The sequence below is a fragment of the Patella vulgata genome, chromosome 5 (genome assembly GCF_932274485.2).
Source record: "Patella vulgata chromosome 5, xgPatVulg1.2, whole genome shotgun sequence".
NCBI lineage: Eukaryota > Metazoa > Mollusca > Gastropoda > Patellidae > Patella > Patella vulgata.
Window position 1 is genome coordinate 48,546,222 of NC_065883.2, and position 24,834 is coordinate 48,571,055.

The window sequence follows — 24,834 nt, forward strand, 5'->3', positions numbered from 1 at the left end:
ATCAAGGCATTGACCTAATAAACACATACACCAAGTTTGAACATTCTAGCTCAATTAAAAGTTATCGTGTCCCAAAGCATCAACCAATCAAATTGCTTATCTCTGCTTACCCTAAGCGGAAAATGCTCATCGTCGAACTCCATCAAGGCATTGACCTAATCAACACATACACCAAGTTTGAACATTCTAGCCAAATTAGGAAGAGAGTTATCGTGTCCCAAAGCATCAACCAATCAAATTGCTTATCTCTGCTTACCCTAAGCGGAAAATGCTCATCTTCGAACTCCATAAAGGCATTGACCTAATAAACACATACACCAAGTTTGAACATTCTAGCTCAATTAGGAAGAGAGTTATTGTGTCCCAAAAAGTGTGACGGACAGACAGACGGACGGACAGACGGACAGACAGACGGACGAACCCATTTTAATAGTCCCCTGCTTTCTTCGAAAGGCGGGGGACAAAAAAATAATTGTGTATCTGGGCTGGAATGAAGGGAAAGGTTAGAAAACAGGATGAACAGTTGTGAAATTATTTATTAAAGTGAAACAATCATGTGGCTGTGGCTTTGATCCCAGGTGTGAGCGTATGTGGCATGGAGATAGAGGCGTCTTCTCAACCTCGTGGGTTTCCTCCGGGCACTCCGGTTTCCTCTCACTGCTAAAGACCCATACGCGCAAGCGAATTATTGAAATAAAATTGAAACTGTATGTTAGTCCCAAAATGACCTAGTTTGTGTTGAGTGGACGTTAAACCCCATTTCTCTCTCTCTCTCTCTGTACAAGACAACTTTGCTGGCCATTTATGATTCTTTCTCTTATGACATCTTCACAGAATATATTGTATGTGATTTAATATTCGACGGAGGGCTAGTCATCTTTGCTGAAAAATATAAATAAACATATACATGTACACAATTAAAACAAAATTCTGGAGCTTGGTTTACTCTCATTAATTTCGTACAACAGAGGAAAAAGACACTTACACAGGGGTTAACATCTTATTTTCATGCAGAAACCAGCTAATGAAGACAGGAAATTCAGTACATGTATATTGCCTATAACATTTTTGGTGATATCTGACCTCAATGGCCACACAATCTTGCCCTCTGATATGCCTTAAAATATCTTCATCCTCTTTCAATTCAGCAGCTTTCAACAGTTGGCCTACAAACAAATTTGCAAACAAATTATACACCATATAGCGTTGAATGTTGTTTGTGCTCAAGGGTGGGGGAGGGAATGTCACTTTGAGGCCTACATGTACATGTACCTGGCTGGTCAACTGGCTGGCATGCGGTTTAGTTCAGATCCTTTGTGTGAGCGGAAATGGTCTAGAGACAGATCGTCTTAGCAAGGCACCTACAAGTGGGCCAAGAAAATAAAAAACAAGTTAACTTCTCTATGTTTCATCCCTTGTGCAAGCAAATGTGCAACACTTTAACCAATGACTGTGCCAAATCAACAAATGGGGTAAAGGGCTTTACTGGCTAGCTTCATAACAATTTTACAGTGATTGCAGTAGCACTTCTGATTCCATTTACAACAAAAACAACAACACAATAATTAAAAACTGTAGGATGAATATATTTAATATTTATTAGTAATAATTATAAATTTAGTAAGTAACATAATATTAACATTAGGCCTACCTGAGCCTGTTTGGGTCTGAGTCTGTGTTAATACATCCTTCTTCCTATTTTCTCCAACAGTGACAAATCTGTCACGTTTTTTACATATAATACACACAACAGGCAGCACCGATTTACTCTTTCTTTTTGCTTCAGGAGCGTAATTTGTTTGGAGAGCTAGGTCCCAGATCGTCTACACTCCCGCTATTCCCTGGTTGGATTGTAGCCGGGGATTTTAATTTTTCTTTATCTATACGATTACGGGCAGACCCAATTCGGAATTTGTCTGTAAAAGGCCTGTAGCATGTTGGGTGAAATCCAGTATCTTTTGGCGCGTCGATAAATTCCTTGTTTGATTATATCACCCGAAGTCGCCTGTTCAGCTATCCATTTCGCTCGCCCATCAAGTTTTAGCCATTCATGGGCACATTCACGGAATTTATCCCAGCGAGATTTTGTAAATAATTGTTCTCGTTCCTTTCTAAATCCTTGGTAATGAATAATACAGCGTAAATTTGATGAAATATCAGTCGATTCACGTTCTTTCATGGGCGCAGCCATTACACATGTGTGTTGTTGTTTACAACTTTCAAGGTCGGGTCAGCAGTTCACAATACGAGCTCCTGATTGGCCCATGGTGACCAATCACCAGTTATTTCCCTACGCTTTATAACAGCGCGAGTCAAATAAATCCCGGACGAATAAATTTATATCACCCTTAATGGATTTGAAATAAAGAATTATAAAATGTATTTATAAATATACTATGCTTTATTTGAACCTTATGCCTACTACTATTCTTACCTGACTCTATCCAATTTATTTTAATTATATCTTTCATTCTATTTAAGTTATTTTTTTTTTGCCACCATTCCCCCCCACTCCACTGTTCCTTGTCTCAGACGAAATAATCCCAGATTAGCTGTAAGACCAGATACTCTTTTTTTCTTTCTTTCTTTTCAGGTCAATGACAGCTGATTCATTGTTTAGTTTTTTATATGATATATTTAATATCAATAATATATGTATATGAACGCCTACACCAAGTTTGAACATTCTAGCTTAATTAGAAGGAGAGTTCTTGTGTTCCAAAGTCCCGGCCCTTCAAATTGCTTCTATTTTTCATTTTCAATTCAAAATGGTGACCATCACGTGACCGAAATCAAAATTCTGATCCGATAGATTTTTAGGCATTCCTTCCAGGATTCCGAAAATATGACGCCCGAGTCTGTAAGTAAAATAGCAAAAAAGCCTTTTTGATTTTTCACGTTTAAAGATGGTGGCACTTCCGGTTCGATCGACAAACTCCATATTTTGTGTACGAATCAGTAATTACTTGTCTAGTATCGAATTTTTTTTTAGGTCATTCTGACCTATATTTCGACGATTTTTTTGAAAACTTTGATCCTTAATTTCACCAAGGGGAGATAATTTAGAAAATTTCCAAGGACATCATTGAAGTCGCATTGGTAAGATCTACTAACATTCTAAATTCCACGAAAATCGCACAACTATTAAAGAAGTTGTCAAATTGGTAATAACTTCCGGTTCGAAATGACAGCGACGAATTTTCGAAATGCCAAAATCCGAAATTGCAGATTTCAAGTAAATGTTTCAAGATACTCAAAGAAAAAAGAATTAGTAAAATAGGTCAAATAGTCACAAAGTTACAGCATTGTAGGTCAAATGCATTCCTTTGTAAAATTCGGTGATTTCGGATTCGTAAAACGTTTTGAAAATATATTTAATCAACAGCCACCACCCATTTTTGGGGGGATAGGTAAAAGTTTCAGAACGATCCTATGGTTAGATTCTGAGAAATCCGATTTGTGGACAAAACACAAAAAAAAAAATAACAACTAGATCTGCATAGCAGATATCAAAGCTTTCATATAAACTTCAAAAGGGGTTATTAGAATCTATGAATCATCAACCACTCTGACGGATGTAGAAAGGAATATATTGTTACTAAATCTGTTGTACTGTTTCTTGTTATGGTAAAGAAAACATGAATACAACTATGAGATTTGTATAGAATTGGCATTAATCAATATATTTATTGTTTAATACTACATGTATATTATAGATACAAAGTGAATTAAATGAACCCAATTACATGTACTTTATATAAGCAATGTTTTTTTATTCATCGTTACTTTGAAATCACATTATTTTCATTGATGATAAAAAGGTTGTATTTGTACCGAATCCAAAAAGTATGTTGTATGACATTGCATTATCTGTACCAATTATTTATTTGCAAACCAATATACAATGTTTATTTCTACTCCAATATATTTGTTTCAACCCATGATAGTTTATTCACTCTTCTCACTTAAATACAAGAATAACACACGATTTAATTACTGAAACAAGTAATGCTGGTAGATTATAATTTGATATTGTATACCATTTACTCTCTGTTAGATAAGGCGACGTGGTAATCTGTTAGATAAACATACATGGAAGTATATGTTAGATAACTACAATTTATGATATATTTTAAACCAAGGAAGTGGCCTTTCTAAAAATAAAAAAAAATAAAGGAAAATATATTTCATACAATTGTTATACTGTTACTGTTATCGTGAAGAAACATGATTGTTTATTTAATGTTGTTTATGACAAACATGTAATCATGTACATTTTTTAAATAAGAACAATTATGCTACATGTATGAATAACTCTCAAAAATTATGTTTTCATCAATCCAAGTATTTTTTTATTTGTATTACTTGATTTATACTGAATAAAGATTACACAAACATACAAAATGGTGTTGGCTGTGTGACTGAATTCCTCGTTGAGAAGTGGTATCGGGTGTCCCATAGAGAAGAAGCAAACCCTCCTTGTGATACACTTGTGAACATTTTAAAAGACCCATTTCGCTGTGTTCCAGAAAAATCCCCATTATAGCTAGTGCATTACATGGTTGTTGTTGGGGGAAAGGTGGGTCTTTTCTATTGGCAATGATTTACTTTTTATAGGCCCACATTGAAATGTGGTCGTATATTGTCGTCGCCCCCCTTTTGCTGTTAATATCCGATTGACTTTAAATTTATACGCAGTGTTTAAGGTCATAAGACGAAGAAGCCTTTGATTTGCTCTGCCCAGGCAACGTTCCTGTGCTCCGATTGCCTTCAAATATGCACAGAATGTACCTTGGGATTCTAGCTATCACATATTAAAAATAGAAGAGTGTTGGATTCCGAGAACGTTCAAAATAAATTCAAAACCCGCCCCCAACAATCAAAGGTTTTTTGCTTAAAAAATTGCCGTATTTTATCGAATTTTTATTGTTCTTGATATCTGAGGATTTTTCTCAATTTAGTATGTGATAAATATCATCGCGGCGCAGCCAACCGCTAGAAATTCCAGAGATTTGCACCACCGGAATGATGCCTCAGCAGTCAAAAAAGGTCAAAATAGGCGATTTCGGTTTCTAGTGTCGATACATCGTTACGGTCATTTTAAAAAATTGTCTTTTAAGGATAATGTGTATAGTACCAGTACCTATCACATACGGAAGAGGCGATAAAATCTCTTTGCATTTGCAATTTCAAAATTAATTAAAACCAATATTAAATTCCGAAAATCGTTTTTTTGCTAAAACTTTTTTTTTTTTAATCGGATCAAAATGGGAGTAAGGCACAGAGTCCGGGGTGGTAATGGGCGTATTGTGTCCAAATTTCATGGTTTTCGGACAATCGGTGCCGGTGTCACGGCGAAATTCCACTTTTTTCCCCTCATGGAAGCCGTAAATTGACTTGAAGCCAGGGTCCTTGAAGTTGTACAGCTGCACCCGGTGACCGATATTTATTTAACGGGGAATAAGTGATAATTCATATTATAGCAGTAAATAATTAAAATATTTCATAGGGATTATAATAATATCTATATCTTGTCTGAGTACAGGGTTAAAACCAATATTAAATTCCGAAAATCGTTTTTTTGCTAAAATTTTTTTTTTTTAATGGGATCAAAATGGGGGTAAGGCACAGAGTCCGGGGTGGTAATGGACGTATTGTGTCCAAATTTCATGGTTTTCGGACAATCGGTGCCGGTGTCACGGCGAAATTCCACTTTTTTCCCCTCATGGAAGCCGTAAATTGACTTAAAAAAAAACGACGAAAGGCAGGTGACAAGAACAAACGACATGAACGAATGCAGGTATCACCTTGAAATTTTCAGGGTACCTAGGTACCAACGTGAAAAGTTGCTCGCCGGAATTTAGTACTCATGGTACCTTTGGTTCCAGCGTAGCGCATGCGCGAAGTCAAATCCAGCTAAACTCGAAAACAACCTTGTCGGCACGGAAAACATCAAAGGAGAAATTCGAATAAAAAATGATACAATGATTTCACACAACAGGCCAGCTATTAGCCTCTCGATTGACAAGAGTTTCATCGCCCTCCATTCATTATAACCAATGTCATCGTGCCCTAAAGAATCAACAAATCAGCTTGCTTATCTCTGCTTACCCTAGGCAAAAAATGCTCATCTTTGAACTCAATCATGACATTGACCTAGTGAACGCCTACACCAAGTTTGAACATTCTAGCTTAATTAGAAGGAGAGTTCTTGTGTTCCAAAGTCCCGGCCCTTCAAATTGCTTCTATTTTTCATTTTCAATTCAAAATGGTGACCATCACGTGACCGAAATCAAAATTCTGATCCGATAGATTTTTAGGTATTCCTTCCAGGATTCCGAAAATATGACGCCCGAGTCTGTAAGTAAAATAGCAAAAAAGCCTTTTTGATTTTTCACGTTTAAAGATGGTGGCACTTCCGGTTCGATCGACAAACTCCATATTTTGTGTACGAATCAGTAATTACTTGTCTAGTATCGAATTTTTTTTTTAGGTCATTCTGACCTATATTTCGACGATTTTTTTGAAAACTTTGATCCTTAATTTCACCAAGGGGAGATAATTTAGAAAATTTCCAAGGACATCATTGAAGTCGCATTGACAAGATCTACTAACATTCTAAATTTCACGAAAATCGCACAACTATTAAAGAAGTTGTCAAATTGGTAATAACTTCCGGTTCGAAATGACAGCGACGAATTTTCGAAATGCCAAAATCCGAAATTGCAGATTTGAAGTAAATGTTTCAAGATACTCAAAGAAAAAAGAATTAGTAAAATAGGTCAAATAGTCACAGAGTTACAGCATTGTAGGTCAAATGCATTCCTTCGTAAAATTCGGTGATTTCGGATTCGTAAAACGTTTTGAAAATATATTTAATCAACAGCCACCACCCATTTTTGGGGGGATAGGTAAAAGTTTCAGAACGATCCTATGGTTAGATTCTGAGAAATCCGATTTGTGGACAAAACACAAAAAAAAAATAACAACTAGATCTGCATGGCAGATATGAAAGCTTTCATATTAACTGCAAAGGGGGTTATTAGAATCTATTGAAACAATAAGTATAAATGTCATCAGGTATCTGAAAAATTACATTTACCTTATGAACAAAATGGGAAAAATACAAAACAAAAATTGTCGACTTGTGGCTACCATCCAAGGCATATTTAGAAAACCGTATATTATATTTATAGAGTACGCAGGACAGGAATTAGTTGTGCTTCAATGTAAACCGGCCCGTTTCTTGCCTTTAGTTTTAGAGTTAGGTGTGATTTTCAAAAGATTCAATCGGAAATCGCTGAAAATCAATTGGCTTCTTCATCTCATGACCTTAAACACTGTATAAATTTAAGGTCAATCGGATATTGAATTTAGCTTCTAGAGCGTCCACAAGATTTTTTAAAGTGATCAAGGGCAATAACTCTCACGGTAATTATCGGAAATGGCAGTAAATATCAGATATCGCTGAAAATCAATACTGTAGGCATCTTCGTGTCATGACCATAAATTTAGAGTCAATCGGATATTAACTTTGGCCTCTAGAGCGTCCACAAGATATTTTGAAGTGATCAGGGGCCACAACTCTGGCAGTAAATATCAGATATCGCTGAAAATCAAACGATCTGAACGAATGCAGGTATCGCCTTGAAGTTTTCAGTGCACCTAGGTACCAACGTGAAAAGTTCCTCGCCGGAATTTGGTAGTCAACGTACCTTTGGTTCCAGCGTGGCACATGCGCGAAGCAAAAAGAAATTACGGTCGATTTTGGGATTTTGGCTATATTTCGGAGTGGTTTGGTAGATGACGGTGGATCAGGGACTCAGATTGATCTAAAATGGCGATCATAACACAACATGATAATCACTTTGAAGTATAGGTAAATTTTCGCGACCGGGTTGTTTTGCTCTACCCAGGCAACGTTCCTGTGCTCCGATTGCCTTCAAATTTGCACAGAATGTACCTTGGGATTCTAGCTATCACATATTAAAAATGGAAGAGTGTTGGATTCCGATGGGATTCTAGCTATCACATATTAAAAATAGAAGAGTGTTGGATTCCGAGAACGTTCAAAATAAATTCAAAACCCACCCCCAACAATCAAAGGTTTTTTGCTTAAAAAATTGCCGTATTTTATCGAATTTTTATTGTTCTTGATATCTGAGGATTTTCTCAATTTAATATGTGATAAATATCATCGCGGCGCAGCCAACCGCTAGAAATTCCAGAGATTTGGACCACCGGAAGGATGCCTCAGCAGTCAAAAAAGGTCAAAATAGGCGATTTCGGTTTCTAGTGTTGATACATCGTTACGGTCATTTTAAAAAAATTGTCTTTTAAGGATAATGTGTATAGTACCAATACCTATCACATAAGGAAGAGGCGATAAAATCTCTTTGCATTTGCAATTTCAAAATTAATTAAAACCAATATTAAATTCCGAAAATCGGTTTTTTGCTAAAACTCTTTTTTTTTAATCGGATCAAAATGGGAGTAAGGCACAGAGTCCGGGGTGGTAATGGTCGTATTGTGTCCAAATTTCATGGTTTTCGGACAATCGGTGCCGGTGTCACGGCGAAATTCCACTTTTTTCCCCTCATGGAAGCCGTAAATTGACTTGAAGCCAGGGTCCTTGAAGTTGTACAGCTGCACCCGGTGACCGATATTTATTTAACGGGGAATAAGTGATAATTCATATTATAGCAGTAAATAATTAAAATATTTCATAGGGATTATAATAATATGTATATCTTGTCTGGGTACAGGGTTAAAACCAATATTAAATTCCGAAAATCGTTTTTTTGCTAAAACTCTTTTTTTTTTAATGGGATCGAAATGGGGGTAAGGCACAGAGTCCGGGGTGGTAATGGGCGTATTGTGTCCAAATTTCATGGTTTTCGGACAATCGGTGCCGGTGTCACGGCGAAATTCCACTTTTTTCCCCTCATGGAAGCCGTAAATTGACTTGAAGCCAGGGTCCTTGAAGTTGTACAGCTGCACCCGGTGACCGATATTTATTTAACGGGGAATAAGTGATAATTCATATTATAGCAGTAAATAATTAAAATATTTCATAGGGATTATAATAATATGTATATCTTGTCTGGGTACAGGGTTAAAACCAATATTAAATTCCGAAAATCGTTTTTTTGCTAAAACTCTTTTTTTTTTAATGGGATCGAAATGGGGGTAAGGCACAGAGTCCGGGGTGGTAATGGGCGTATTGTGTCCAAATTTCATGGTTTTCGGACAATCGGTGCCGGTGTCACGGCGAAATTCCACTTTTTTCCCCTCATGGAAGCCGTAAAAACGACGAAAGGCAGGTGACAAGAATGGGGGTAAGGCACAGAGTCCGGGGTGGTAATGGGCGTATTGTGTCCAAATTTCATGGTTTTCGGTGTCACGGCGAAATTCCACTTTTTTCCCCTCATGGAAGCCGTAAAAACGACGAAAGGCAGGTGACAAGAACAAACGACTTGAACGAATGCAGGTATCACCTTGAAATTTTCAGGGTACCTAGGTACCAACGTGAAAAGTTGCTCGCCGGAATTTAGTACTCATGGTACCTTTGGTTCTAGCGTAGCGCATGCGCGAAGTCAAATCCAGCTAAACTCGAAAACAACCTTGTCGGCACGGAAAACATCAAAGGAGAAATTCGAATTTTTGAAATATTCAAATACCAAACGTTCGACCATGATCCAGGCTATCCTGGAGACATATTCTCTAGGTCACGACCAATTGTATATGTTTTCAAGCCCATAAATGTGGATTTTTCACTAATTGTCATTTTCAATTCAAAATGGCGTCCATCATTTGCCGGAAATCAAAATTGTGTTATCTACCGTTTTTCGGCTTTCCTTCAAGGATTCGGAAAATATAATTGCCTTGTCTGTAAGTAAAATATCAAAAAAGCCTTATGTAATTTTCACATTTCAAGATGGTGGCATTTCCGGTTTGAGCTACAAACTCAATTTTTTGTGTACGAATCAGTAGTGTCGTAGCTAGTAAAGAAAAAAAATCAAGGCAATCTGACCTATATTTCGTCGATTTTTTTGAAAACTTTGATCCTTAATTTCATCAAGGGGAGATAATTTAGAAAATTTCTAATGATATTTTTGAAGTCGCATTGATAAGATCTACTTACATTCTAAATTTCATGAAAATCGTGCAACTATTAAAAAAGTTTTCAAATTGATCTCAACTTCCGGTTCAAAATCACAGCGACGAATTTTCGAAATTCGAAAATTCGAAATTGCAGATTTTAAGTAAATGTTTCAAGGCACCCCTGTAAAAAAAGAATTAGTAAAATAGGTCAAATAGTTACAAAGTTACAGTAATGTAGGTCAAATGAATTTGTTCGTAAAATTCGGTGATTTCGGATTCGAAAAACGATTTGAAAATATATTTAATCAACATTCGCACCCCATTTTCGGGGGGGGGGGGGGTAGGTCAAAGTTTCAGATTGATCCTATGGTTAGATTCTGAGAAATCTGATTTGTAGAAATGACACAAAAAAAAAAAATAATAATAGGAACAAGTGGTATCAGATGCCTCAGAGAGAATATTCAAATGCTCCTTGTGATACGTTTGTAACACAATTATAACCTAATGTATTACACGGGAGTGGAATGGGTGGGTCGGGGGGCTTTTCGATTGGCAGGGGACTATTAAAATGGGTAAGCAGAGATAAGCAATTTGATGAAACTTTGTGTATAGTTTCATTACATTAGTACCTTGACCATATTACCTTGACCAAGTTCGACAATGAGCATTCTCTTAGTCAGGATAAGCAAAGCAACTTGATTGGCCGGGACTTTGAATTGGTTGATGCTTTGGGGTATGATAACTTTGGTTATAATGAAGTACTGGAACATAACAACCCAGCTTTTAATTGAGCTAGAATGTTTAAACTTGGTGTAGATGTTCATCAGGTCTTGACTGAACATTTTGAGCTACAGCTTGGCAATTTCATTGGTCGATGCTTTGGGACAAGATAACCTTGATTTCTATCTGACAGAGAGTGATGAAATTTACAGTATAGTTTGATTGCTCGATACTTTTGAAAAAAATATGAAAGTGCGATTAATTAATGTGTCATCTTTTACTTTGGGGTTTTGGGGGAGACATCAGCCATACTGTTTGCTTGTTTAATATCCCCTATACAATATACGCTCGACCTCATTACCCGAACTGGGGTAGAAAAGTGGGATCTTTGACAATGAGGCAATGAACTTGTACATTCTTTTGCAGCTGCACAAGAGGGAACATCAACGCCGGATTAACCATGGTAGACAATACGCTGACCTTCCACTGACCATGCTTATAATATAAAATCTGTCAATGACAGCTGATTCATTGTTTAGTTTTTTATATGATATATTTAATATCAATAATATATGTATATGCATATAAAATCTGTCAATGACAGCTGATTCATTGTTTAGTTTTTTATATGATATATTTAATATCAATAATATATGTATATGCATGCTTTATTTTACTTTACACGACCTCTAAAAATGCCCCAAATCGTAAAAATACGACTTTTTGGATTTCGATCTCCTTTTTTCGGCTACCCCGGACATTTTCAAAAAATGATACAATGATTTCACACAACAGGCCAGCTATTAGCCTCTCGATTGACAAGAGTTTCATCGCCCTCCATTCATTATAACCAATGTCATCGTGCCCTAAAGAATCAACAAATCAGCTTGCTTATCTCTGCTTACCCTATGCAAAAAATGCTCATCTTTGAACTCAATCATGACATTGACCTAGTGAACGCCTACACCATGTTTGAACATTCTAGCTTAATTAGAAGGAGAGTTCTTGTGTTCCAAAGTCCCGGCCCTTCAAATTGCTTCTATTTTTCATTTTCAATTCAAAATGGTGACCATCACGTGACCGAAATCAAAATTCTGATCCGATAGATTTTTAGGCATTCCTTCCAGGATTCCGAAAATATGACGCCCGAGTCTGTAAGTAAAATAGCAAAAAAGCCTTTTTGATTTTTCACGTTTAAAGATGGTGGCACTTCCGGTTCGATCGACAAACTCCATATTTTGTGTACTAATCAGTAATTACTTGTCTAGTATCAAATTTTTTTTTTAGGTCATTCTGACCTATATTTCGACGATTTTTTTGAAAACTTTGATCCTTAATTTCACCAAGGGGAGATAATTTAGAAAATTTCCAAGGACATCATTGAAGCCGCATTGGCAAGATCTACTAACATTCTAAATTTCACGAAAATCGCACAACTATTAAAGAAGTTGTCAAATTGGTAATAACTTCCGGTTCGAAATGACAGCGACGAATTTTCGAAATGCCAAAATCCGAAATTGCAGATTTGAAGTAAATGTTTCAAGATACTCAAAGAAAAAAGAATTAGTAAAATAGGTCAAATAGTCACAAAGTTACAGCATTGTAGGTCAAATGCATTCCTTCGTAAAATTCGGTGATTTCGGATTCGTAAAACGTTTTGAAAATATATTTAATCAACAGCCACCACCCATTTTTGGGGGGATAGGTAAAAGTTTCAGAACGATCCTATGGTTAGATTCTGAGAAATCCGATTTGTGGACAAAACACAAAAAAAAAATAACAATAATAATCTTAACAGAAACAATAAGCTTTCATATGTAATATGAAAGCTTAATAATAATCTTAACAGAAACAATAAGCTTTCATATGTAATATGAAAGCTTAATAATATTAATCTTAGTAATAACAATAGCCTTTCACCGAAGGTGAAAGCCTAATAATATTAATCTTAGTAATAACAATAGCCTTTCACCGAAGGTGAAAGCCTAATAATAATATTAATCTTAGTAATAACAATAGCCTTTCACCGAAGGTGAAAGCCTAACTAGACTTGCCTGCAAGACTGAAGGCTTTCACCGTGCCAAGGCGTCACACGATCGCCAGATGCATGACAAAAGACTATCCCCACCTCTCACCCCCTAAACAAACACACACTCCCCCACCCCCCAAATAAAAACACACATTTGCATAACTCAGATATTGACATGTTCTTTGCATGCGCATTACGATAGTAGGGAATCGAAAAATAAAGTTGATCTACGCGAAATGGAAAAAGAACAGTTTCGCGAAATGGACGAAAAGCAATGTCGCAATAGATATTAATATCAAAGTAAAATGACATGGGGTGTAACGCCATTCTGCTCGGAATGGACCATGAGGAATGTTTCGAACGTACAACGGCGCTAGCCTACTCTTATATACAATTCCAACTGCATAGGGACCTTTTACAGTCACACCAATGTGTATGCGGGACTTCGGAATCGCGTTCATGTCAGCTACTGAAATATGTAACTGGTTCAGAAATTACATATCGCCAATTTTCTGGTTTCGTGCACGTTAAAGATTTGACGTCACTAACATGTAAAAGTTTACTATTAATTACAGACAGAGTCCAGGATCAAACAACTGAAGCAGTCAAGAGCCAGGATGTTCGCGACTACTTTGTTTTTTTATATTTACTGATACTATCATATTTCATTATTTGTTAGCGTAGGACATTCTCATTTATATATATACTAGCAGGATACCCGGCTTCGCTCGGGGATCATATCTGAAAACCGGAATTGGTAAACTAACCCCACCTGGCCTATGTTAGTCCCCATTCCGAGCTATCCCTATACCCCAAATTTCAGACTCGGGGCAGACCTAGTGTAGCCGCCAACCCCGAACAGACCGGCTTCGCTCGGCGATCATAACTCCGAAACCGGAAGTGGTAGACTAACGCAACCTGGCCTATGTTACTCCCCGGTCCGAGCTACCCCTATACCCCAAATTTCAGAATCAGGGCAGAACTAGTGTAGCCGCCAACCCCGAACACAAAGACTTCGCTCGGGGGTCATAACTTCGAAACTGGAAGTGGTAGACTAACGCCACCTGGCCTATGTTACTCCTCGGTCCGAGCTACCCCTATACCCCAAATTTCAGACTCGGGCAGACCTAGTGTAGCCGCCAACACCAAACAGACCGGCTTCGCTCGGGTGTCATAATTCCGAAACCGGAAGTGATAGACTAACGCCACCTTGCCTATGTTACTCCCCAGTCCGAGCTACCCCTATACCCCAAATTTCAGACTCGGGGCAGACCTAGTGTAGCCGCCAACCCCGAACAGACCGGCTTCGCTCGGGGGTCATAACTCCGAAACCGGAAATGGTAGACTAACGCCACCTGGCCTATGCTACTCCTCGGTCCGAGCTAACCCTATACCCCAAATTTCATACTTTGGGCAGACGTAGTGTAGCCGCCAACCCCGAACAGACAGACACACAGATACCCGGCTTCGCTCGTGGGTCATAACTCCAAAACCGAAGTGGTAGACTAACGCAACCTGGCCTATGTTACTCCCCGGTCCGAGCTACCCCTATACCCCAAATTTCAGACTCCGGGCAGACCTAGTGTAGCCGCCAACCCCGAACAGACCGGCTTCGCTCTGGGGTCATAACTCCGAAACCGGAAGTTGTAGACTAACGCCACATGGCCTATGTTATTCCCCGGTCCGAGATACCCCTATACATCAAATTCCAGACTCGGGCCAGACCTAATGTAGCCGCCAACACCGAACAGACCGTCTTCGCTCGGGGGTCATAACTCCGAAACCGGAAGTTGTAGACTAACGCCACCTGGTCTATGTTATTCCCCGGTCCGAGCTACCCCTATACATCAAATTCCAGACTCGGGGCAGACCTAGTGTAGCCGCCAACCCCGAACAGACAGACAGACAGACAGACAAACGACAGTCACAAATATATATATAGATAGATTAAACATGTATTATATGTCTTATTATAAAAGTCTATAGCGTTATGTTCTTTCGTAATCATTTGTTTAGGGGGGTTGGATGTCTGAATGGTTACCACGTGCGTGCTGTAGCATAAATTCTGTCATTGAGTCAACTGGCTGGGTTTCGATTCCCCGGTTGAACGTGACAAGGAGTATGTCGCCTGTCCAACCTCGTGTGTTTTCTCCTGGTCCTCCGGTTTCCTCCAACTGCTAAAGACCCCTACGCGCAAGCGATTTATTGAAATATAAAAATTAAACCATATGTTAGTCCAGAAATGACCTAGTTTGTGTCGAGTGGACGTTAAACCCCATCTCTCTCTCTCTTTTCATTCAAATATATATCAATTAGGCTTTCTATAGAAGGAGTTCCCCCAAAATATTAGATTGCCTTTTTGAGAAAAAGGACCTCTAAACATGCTCGTACAGCGTCGCTAGTCTTCTTTTATACAGAATTCCAACCGCCAAGGGATCTTTTACGGCCACATCAATGTGTACACGAGACTTCGGAATCGCGTTCATGTCAGCTACTCAAATATGTAACTGGTTCAAAAATTGATTGAATATTCAATGAAATATCGCCAATTTTCTGGTTTCGTGCACCTTAAAGATTTGACGTCACTAATAAAAATTTAACATTAATTACAGATAGAGTCCATGCTCAAACAACGTCATGCCTTTTATCACAGGTGCAATATTCGATACTTCTGTACGATACTACTGCAACCGCTTAACAAATTCGACTTTCTTATAAACAGCGCGAGCCGTCGATTTCTATCTAGATGATTACCGGTATAAGATAATTTTGACAAAGAAGCAACAATATTAATTCAAAGACTAATTATTACACACAGCTATCAACTATTTCTGTTACAGGGTCACTATACCCATATTTTGGATAGAAGAAAACACTCATAGTTGAAATAATTTTAGTTCAAATATTATCACTGATAAAAGCACTCTTGAATTGGCTCTATACGTTGACAAAACGTACAGATTGTATCCCCTCTTACGTTTCGCTTAACAATGAAAGGTGCCGTGTTCAATTTTCGATCCCTTTGTTCTGCTACTCCTGAAATTAGGAACTGTTGTACAATGGTTTTATATATAACACTACTGATAGGCCTGTCTGTAGAAGAAGTTCCAAAAAAATATTATGTTGACTTTTCGAGAAATAGACCTCTAAAAATGCTCCAAATCGTAAAAATACGACGTTTTCGATTTTCGATCTCTTTTTTCGGCTACCCCTGACATTTCAAAAAATGATACAGTGGTTTCACACAACAGAGTACCCATTTATCTCTCGATTGAGAAAGTTTTAAAAAAATCGTTGGGGGCGTTTCCGAGAAACATGCGTCTAAATTTGCTCGAAATCGCAAAATACCTTACTTTTCAAAGTCGCATAACTTTTTTAGTTTTTGATATAAACTTGTCGCTGGAATACCATCTGATAGACAATTCAATTGGCCATTACACGATACAAAACTTTAACTAAACGACAAGAACCCTGTTAATACATCGCATTTTCCGCACAGACACCCATTTTTCACAATTTTGTCAAAGTTTGGATACCTTTCTTGACTACTTCCGGTGATTAGGGGATTTTCATTTATAGTTCATGGACTGGTCTGGTCCTTCGACTTCATATTCCTGAAGTTTCAGAAAAATCGTTGGAGCCGTTTTAAAAAAAAAAGAACTCTACGATTTGACCAAAATGCGAAAAAAAGTGAAAAATCAAAGTCAACATTTCAGAAAAAAACTTATATTGTTGGAATCGGATTGATGTCAGCTATCCAAAAATATAACTGAAATTTAAAAATTTCCAAAAATAAAAAATTTGGAAAATTTTTCACCAAATAAATTAGAGCGACAAAGCTTCCCCCAATAAAAAAAATAATAACTAGAATTGCGCGCAATGCCGAAGGCTTTCACGGTCGCAAAGGCGTCACACGATCGCCAGATATATGACAAAAGACTATCCCCACAACTCCCCCCCCCCCCCCAAAAAAAAAAAAAACCAAAAAAAACCCCACTCTAGCATAACTCAGATATTGACCCCTAAACATGTCCCAACACGTAAAAATACGCTGTTTTCAATTTTCGATCTCTTTTTTGGGCTACCCATGACAATTAGAAAAATTGTACAAGGGTTTCACACAATACACTACCCAGTAGAATCTCGATTGAGCAAGTTTGAAAGAAATCATTGGCGGCTTTTCCGAGAAAAGTAATTATATAACTGTTAAATTAAACAACGGATAACTCCTACCTCTTAAAATGATTTATATAATTAGTAAATAATTATTATTATCTAATGATTGTTGTTTTGTGACATATATAGTGTAACCAATATATACATTGTACTTTTATAATCAATATGATACTGTGCATTAGTCGTGTTTCTGTTCTTATGAATTTAATTTCTTCATGCAATATTTGTAAATCGCCAGTAAGAATAAATTTCTCTTATATAGATACATTATGCTGGCTGGAAATTACACGGTAGGCTAGCCTTGGGGACTGTTTGGAAATCGCCAGTAGGAATAAATGTTTCTTATATAGATTCATTATGCTGGCTGGAATTTGCACGGTAGGCTAGCCTTTGGGACTGCGCTGTATCATACGGCCTGTCATTGAGCCAACTGGCGGGGTTTCCATTCCCCGGTTGTACGTGTCAAGGAGTAGGGTCGCCTGTCCAAGCTCGTGGTTTTTCTCCGGGTCCTCCGGTTTCCTCCCACTGCTAATGATCCCTACGCGCAAGCGAAATAAAAAATAATGAACCGTATAATAGTCCCGAAATGACCTCAAACATGCTCGTACAGCGGCGCTAGTCTTCTTTTATATAGAATTCCTACCGCCAAGGGATCTTTAACGGCCACACCAATGTGTACACGGGACTTCGGAATCGCGTTCATGTCAGCTACTCAAATATGTAACTGGTTCAAAAATTGATTGAATATTCAATGAAATATCGCCAATTTTCTGGTTTCGTGCACGTTAAAGATTTGACGTCACTAATACAGATAGAGTTTTTTCCCAAACAACGTCATGCCTTTCATCATAGGTGCAATATTCGATACTACTGTACGATACTACTGCAACCGCTTAACAAATTGGACTTTCTTATAAACAGCGCTAGCCGTCGATTTCTGTCCAGATGATTACCGGTATAAGATAAATTTGACAAAGAAGCAACAATATTAATTCAAAGACTAATTATTACACACAGCTATCAACTATTTCTGTTACAGGGTCACCAAACACATATTTTGGATAGAAGAAAACACTCATAGTTGAAATAATTTTAGTTCAAATATCATCACTGATAAAAGCACTCTTGAATTGGCTCTATACGTTGACAAAACGTACAGATTGTATCCCCGACTTATGTTTCGCTTACCAATGAAAGGTGCCGTGTTCAATTTTCGATCCCTTTGTTCTGCTACTCCTGAAATTGGGGACTATTGTAAAATCGTTTTATGTATAACCCTACCGATAGGCCTCTCTGTAGAAGAAGTTCCAAAAAAGAATTATGTTGACTTTTCGAGAAATAGGCCTCTAAAAATGCCCCAAATCGTAAAAATACGACGTTTTCGATTTTTGATCTCTGTTTTCGGCTACCCATGACAATTAGAGAAATTGTACAATGTGTTCACAAGATACACTACTCATTAGACTCTCGACTGAGAAAGTTTTAAAAAAATTGTAGGTGGCGTTTCCGAGAAACATGCGTCTAAATTTGCTCGAAATCGCAAAATACCTTACTTTTCAAAGTCACATAACTTTTTTAGTTTTTGATAGAAACTTGTCGCTGAAGAAACATCTGATAGACAATTCAATTGGCTATTAAACGATATAAAACTTTAACTAAACGACAAGAACCCTGTTGATACATCGCATTTTCCGCGCAGACACCCATTTTGCACAATTTTGTCAAAGTTTGGATACCTTTCTTGACTACTTCCGGTGATTAGGGGATTTTCATTTATAGTTCATGGACTGGTCTGGTCCTTCGACTTCATATTCCTGAAGTTTCAGAAAAATCGTTGGAGCCGTTTTAAAAAAATAAGAACTCTACGATTTGACCAAAATGCGAAAAAAAGTGAAAAATCAAAGTCAATATTTCAGAAAAAAATTTATATTGTTGGAATCGGATTGATGTCAGCTATCCAAAAATATAACTGAAATTTAAAAATTCACAAAAATTAAAAAATTGAAAAATTTTGAAAATTTTCCATTTTTCACCAAAAAAATTAGAGCGACAAAAGTTCTAATTTCCACAGTTTTGAACTGCTATCTGCTCAGAAATGTCTCCAGCTATCCAAAAATGTAAATATCTGAAGAATCGATTGAGAATTAAGAGAATAATGGGCGATTTTCAATTTTCGTGCACGTTAAAGATTTGACGCATTTCCGCTATGCGCACAAACTTGGAAATAGCTTTAAGCAGTAGCTGCACACCACTTTTCTGACAGAAAATCAAATTTCAAACCTCTATCTCTTATAGTTGCTGAGATCTAGCTTCCCCCAAGAAAAAAAATAATAACTAGATCTGCTAAGCAGATATTAAAGCTTTCATATTCACAGTCACTGTCACATGTCATAGAAATAATATGAACAGAAAAAAAAAATCATTATAATGAGTAAAAATTTGGTGAAGTTAATTCGATTTTTCACTGGTAAATAATTAAATAGACAAGTGGCATAACTTGACCCGCATCCCATCAGCTATCCTGAAAAATGCTGGAAAAATTAAACAAGTAAATTGTGTTTAGTACTGGGTTAATTAAGACAGGCATATGCCTTTGCTATACAGGATGACATGAGGGAAATTTAGCTTGGGAGGTGTAGGCCTGCAGCCAAAATTTCTAGCTAGCTTAGAAACACAACTCCGCTACACGGTCTTCCATAAAAGAAAAACTATACATTTTTGGAAAGCTTATGATGCCAGGAAGACAAAATCTGGGAGTTCCAAGCAAAATGTTTGCAATTTATTGATTTAGGGCCAGATGAAATTCGTCAAAATTGTCAAATAAATGCTATTTGTGTACTAACAATTCTGAAGTTGACATAAAATTAAATAGTTGGTAAAACACCTCATGCCTTCATCCTTGGCAATGAACAGTTTATTGGACAGATTTTGATGTAAATAAAAATGCTCAAAACACAAATGTCATGGGTGAATAAAGAATTGTGGAAATCCATTAACGGTAAAAAAGAATTATCTCCCTTTCTGTCAAATGCCTGTAATTGATAGACTATCAGGTCTTGTATGAATCATAAGACCAGGTGTGGGCAAACAAGCCCAATAATTATTTTGTTTGTTGGATCTCAAGGGCCTGTTAGGGTTGGTTGTTGGATGTTTGCTCAGAAATTATCGCTTGTATGGAACATGCTAGAGCCGATTTGTAGCATATTCTAGCCAGGGGATATGTTTGACAGTAGTTGAGTGATATGCTTTTGAAATAATGGAGATCAGTAGCACTTTATAAGCATTGAACCACATGATTTTTTTCCACTAAGATAAACATTCTAAACCCACATACATGTTCCCTTTCAATTAGCCACTACAGTATTTTTACAACTGTACATGTAGCTGTGAACTACTATTTCGGATATGATTAATGGTCAAATTACAAACATACATGTAGATATAAGTTAAAAAAAATAATTGTGTATCTGGGCTGGAATGAAGGGAAAGGTTAGAAAACAGGATGAACAGTTGTGAAATTATTTATTAAAGTGAAACAATCATTGAAAATCAAAATTAAACAGTTACTCTGCACATCAAATGTCATCAAAGTTAATCTTCATTATCATCATCACTGTCACTAAATGTATTAACATCAAATTCGGTCTCTTTAACAGTTTTTTTTTCATTTTCACATTGACTACACATGCACAGGTCTGTACAAGAAAGGGGGGTTGGGATGGCCTAGAGTGCCGCACTTCGACCTCTAGCTGGTCGGTCACCTCTGGCTTGTGGCTGTGGCTTTGATCCCAGGTGTGAGCGTATGTGGCATGGAGATAGAGGCGTCTTCTCAACCTCGTGGGTTTCCTCCGGGCACTCCGGTTTCCTCTCACTGCTAAAGACCCATACGCGCAAGCGAATTATTGAAATAAAATTGAAACCGTATGTTAGTCCCAAAATGACCTAGTTTGTGTTGAGTGGACGTTAAACCCCATTTCTCTCTCTCTCTCTCTGTACAAGACAACTTTGCTGGCCATTTATGATTCTTTCTCTTATGACATCTTCACAGAATATATTGTATGTGGTTTAATATTCGACGGAGGGCTAGTCATCTTTGCTGAAAAATATAAATAAACATATACATGTACACAATTAAAACAAAATTCTGGAGCTTGGTTTACTCTCATTAATTTCGTACAACAGAGGAAAAAGACACTTACACAGGGGTTAACATCTTATTTTCATGCAGAAACCAGCTAATGAAGACAGGAAGGCATTAGCAGTACAAGGAGAGATAGAGAGGAGAATTGCGGTTTAACGTCCACTGGACAAAAACATAGTAATTTCAGGACTCACCCATGGTTCAGTTTTATTTGAATAATACCAGTGGCAAAAAGGCGGAGAATACAAATAAAAAAAACATCACAAATATTTACCTTTCTGATAACTGTCTAAGAAATTCAGTACATGTATATTGCCTATAACATTTTTGGTGATATCTGACCTCAATGGCCACACAATCTTGCCCTCTGATATGCCTTTCAATTCAGCAGCTTTCAACAGTTGGCCTACAAACAAATTTGCAAACAAAGTATACACCATATAGCGTTGAATGTTGTTTGTGCTCAAGGGTGGGGGAGGGAATGTCACTTTGAGGCCTACATGTACATGTACCTGGCTGGTCAACTCTGGCATGCGGTTTAGTTCAGATCCTTTGTGTGAGCGGAAATGGTCTAGAGACAGATCGTCTTAGCAAGGCACCTACAAGTGGGCCAAGAAAATAAAAAACAAGTTAACTTCTCTATGTTTCATCCCTTGTGCAAGCAAATGTGCAACACTTTAACCAATGACTGTGCCAAATCAACAAATGGGGTAAAGGGCTTTACTGGCTAGCTTCATAACAATTTTACAGTGATTGCAGTAGCACTTCTGATTCCATTTACAACAAAAACAACAACACAATAATTAAAAACTGTAGGATGAATATATTTAATATTTATTAGTAATAATTATAAATTTAGTAAGTAACATAATATTAACATTAGGCCTACCTGAGCCTGTTTGGGTCTGAGTCTGTGTTAATACATCCTTCTTCCTATTTTCTCCAACAGTGACAAATCTGTCACGTTTTTTACATATAATACACACAACAGGCAGCACCGATTTACTCTTTCTTTTTGCTTCAGGAGCGTAATTTGTTTGGAGAGCTAGGTCCCAGATCGTCTACACTCCCGCTATTCCCTGGTTGGATTGTAGCCGGGGATTTTAATTTTTCTTTATCTATACGATTACGGGCAGACCCAATTCGGAATTTGTCTGTAAAAGGCCTGTAGCATGTTGGGTGAAATCCAGTATCTTTTGGCGCGTCGATAAGTTCCTTGTTTGATTATATCACCCGAAGTCGCCTGTTCAGCTATCCATTTCGCTCGCCCATCAAGTTTTAGCCATTCATGGGCACATTCACGGAATTTATCCCAGCGAGATTTTGTAAATAATTGTTCTCGTTCCTTTCTAAATCCTTGGTAATGAATAATACAGCGTAAATTTGATGAAATATCAGTCGATTCACGTTCTTTCATGGGCGCAGCCATTACACATGTGTGTTGTTGTTTACAACTTTCAAGGTCGGGTCAGCAGTTCACAATACGAGCTCCTGATTGGCCCATGGTGACCAATCACCAGTTATTTCCCTACGCTTTATAACAGCGCGAGTCAAATAAATCCCGGACGAATAAATTTATATCACCCTTAATGGATTTGAAATAAAGAATTATAAAATGTATTTATAAATATACTATGCTTTATTTGAACTTTATGCCTACTACTATTCTTACCTGACTCTATCCAATTTATTTTAATCATATCTTTCATTCTATTTAAGTTATTTTTTTTTTGCCACCATTCCCCCCCCCTCCACTGTTCCTTATCTCAGACGAAATAATCCCAGATTAGCTGTAAGACCAGATACTCTTTTTTTCTTTCTTTCTTTTCAGGTCAATGACAGCTGATTCATTGTTTAGTTTTTTATATGATATATTTAATATCAATAATATATGTATATGCATGCTTTATTTTACTTTACACGACCTCTAAAAATGCCCCAAATCGTAAAAATACGACTTTTTGGATTTCGATCTCCTTTTTTCGGCTACCCCGGACATTTTCAAAAAATGATACAATGATTTCACACAACAGGCCAGCTATTAGCCTCTCGATTGACAAAAGTTTCATCGCCCTCCATTCATTATAACCAATGTCATCGTGCCCTAAAGAATCAACAAATCAGCTTGCTTATCTCTGCTTACCCTAGGCAAAAAATGCTCATCTTTGAACTCAATCATGACATTGACCTAGTGAACGCCTACACCAAGTTTGAACATTCTAGCTTAATTAGAAGGAGAGTTCTTGTGTTCCAAAGTCCCGGCCCTTCAAATTGCTTCTATTTTTCATTTTCAATTCAAAATGGTGACCATCACGTGACCGAAATCAAAATTCTGATCCGATAGATTTTTAGGCATTCCTTCCAGGATTCCGAAAATATGACGCCCGAGTCTGTAAGTAAAATAGCAAAAAAGCCTTTTTGATTTTTCACGTTTAAAGATGGTGGCACTTCCGGTTCGATCGACAAACTCCATATTTTGTGTACGAATCAGTAATTACTTGTCTAGTATCGAATTTTTTTTTTAGGTCATTCTGACCTATATTTCGACGATTTTTTTGAAAACTTTGATCCTTAATTTCACCAAGGGGAGATAATTTAGAAAATTTCCAAGGACATCATTGAAGTCGCATTGGCAAGATCTACTAACATTCTAAATTTCACGAAAATCGCACAACTATTAAAGAAGTTGTCAAATTGGTAATAACTTCCGGTTCGAAATGACAGCGACGAATTTTCGAAATGCCAAAATCCGAAATTGCAGATTTGAAGTAAATGTTTCAAGATACTCAAAGAAAAAAGAATTAGTAAAATAGGTCAAATAGTCACAAAGTTACAGCATTGTAGGTCAAATGCATTCCTTCGTAAAATTCGGTGATTTCGGATTCGTAAAACGTTTTGAAAATATATTTAATCAACAGCCACCACCCATTTTGGGGGGGGATAGGTAAAAGTTTCAGAACGATCCTATGGTTAGATTCTGAGAAATCCGATTTGTGGACAAAACACAAAAAAAAAATAACAATAATAATCTTAACAGAAACAATAAGCTTTCATATGTAATATGAAAGCTTAATAACTAGATCTGCTAAGCAGATATTAAAGCTTTCATATTCACAGTCACTGTGACATGTCATAGAAATAATATGAACAGAAAAAAAAAAATCATTATAATGAGTAAAAATTTGGTGAAGTTAATTCGATTTTTCACTGGTAAATAATTAAATAGACAAGTGGCATAACTTGACCCGCATCCCATCAGCTATCCTGAAAAATGCTGGAAAAATTAAACAAGTAAATTGTGTTTAGTACTGGGTTAATTAAGACAGGCATATGCCTTTGCTATACAGGATGACATGAGGGAAATTTAGCTTGGGAGGTGTAGGCCTGCAGCCAAAATTTCTAGCTAGCTTAGAAACACAACTCCGCTACACGGTCTTCCATAAAAGAAAAACTATACATTTTTGGAAAGCTTATGATGCCAGGAAGACAAAATCTGGGAGTTCCAAGCAAAATGTTTGCAATTTATTGATTTAGGGCCAGATGAAATTCGTCAAAATTGTCAAATAAATGCTATTTGTGTACTAACAATTCTGAAGTTGACATAAAATTAAATAGTTGGTAAAACACCTCATGCCTTCATCCTTGGCAATGAACAGTTTATTGG

General features: G+C 37.2%; 1 long non-coding RNA gene across 1 annotated transcript; it reads right to left on the reverse strand.

Moving 5' to 3' along the window:
- Window positions 1–19,896: 19,896 nt before the first annotated feature.
- LOC126821207 (uncharacterized) lies at window positions 19,897–22,771 on the reverse strand. The gene is made up of 3 exons (XR_007680344.2): window positions 22,060–22,771; window positions 21,445–21,576; window positions 19,897–21,125 (listed from the first exon to the last, which is right to left on the reverse strand). It is a non-coding gene; the product is annotated as an uncharacterized LOC126821207 (long non-coding RNA).
- Window positions 22,772–24,834: the final 2,063 nt, after the last annotated feature.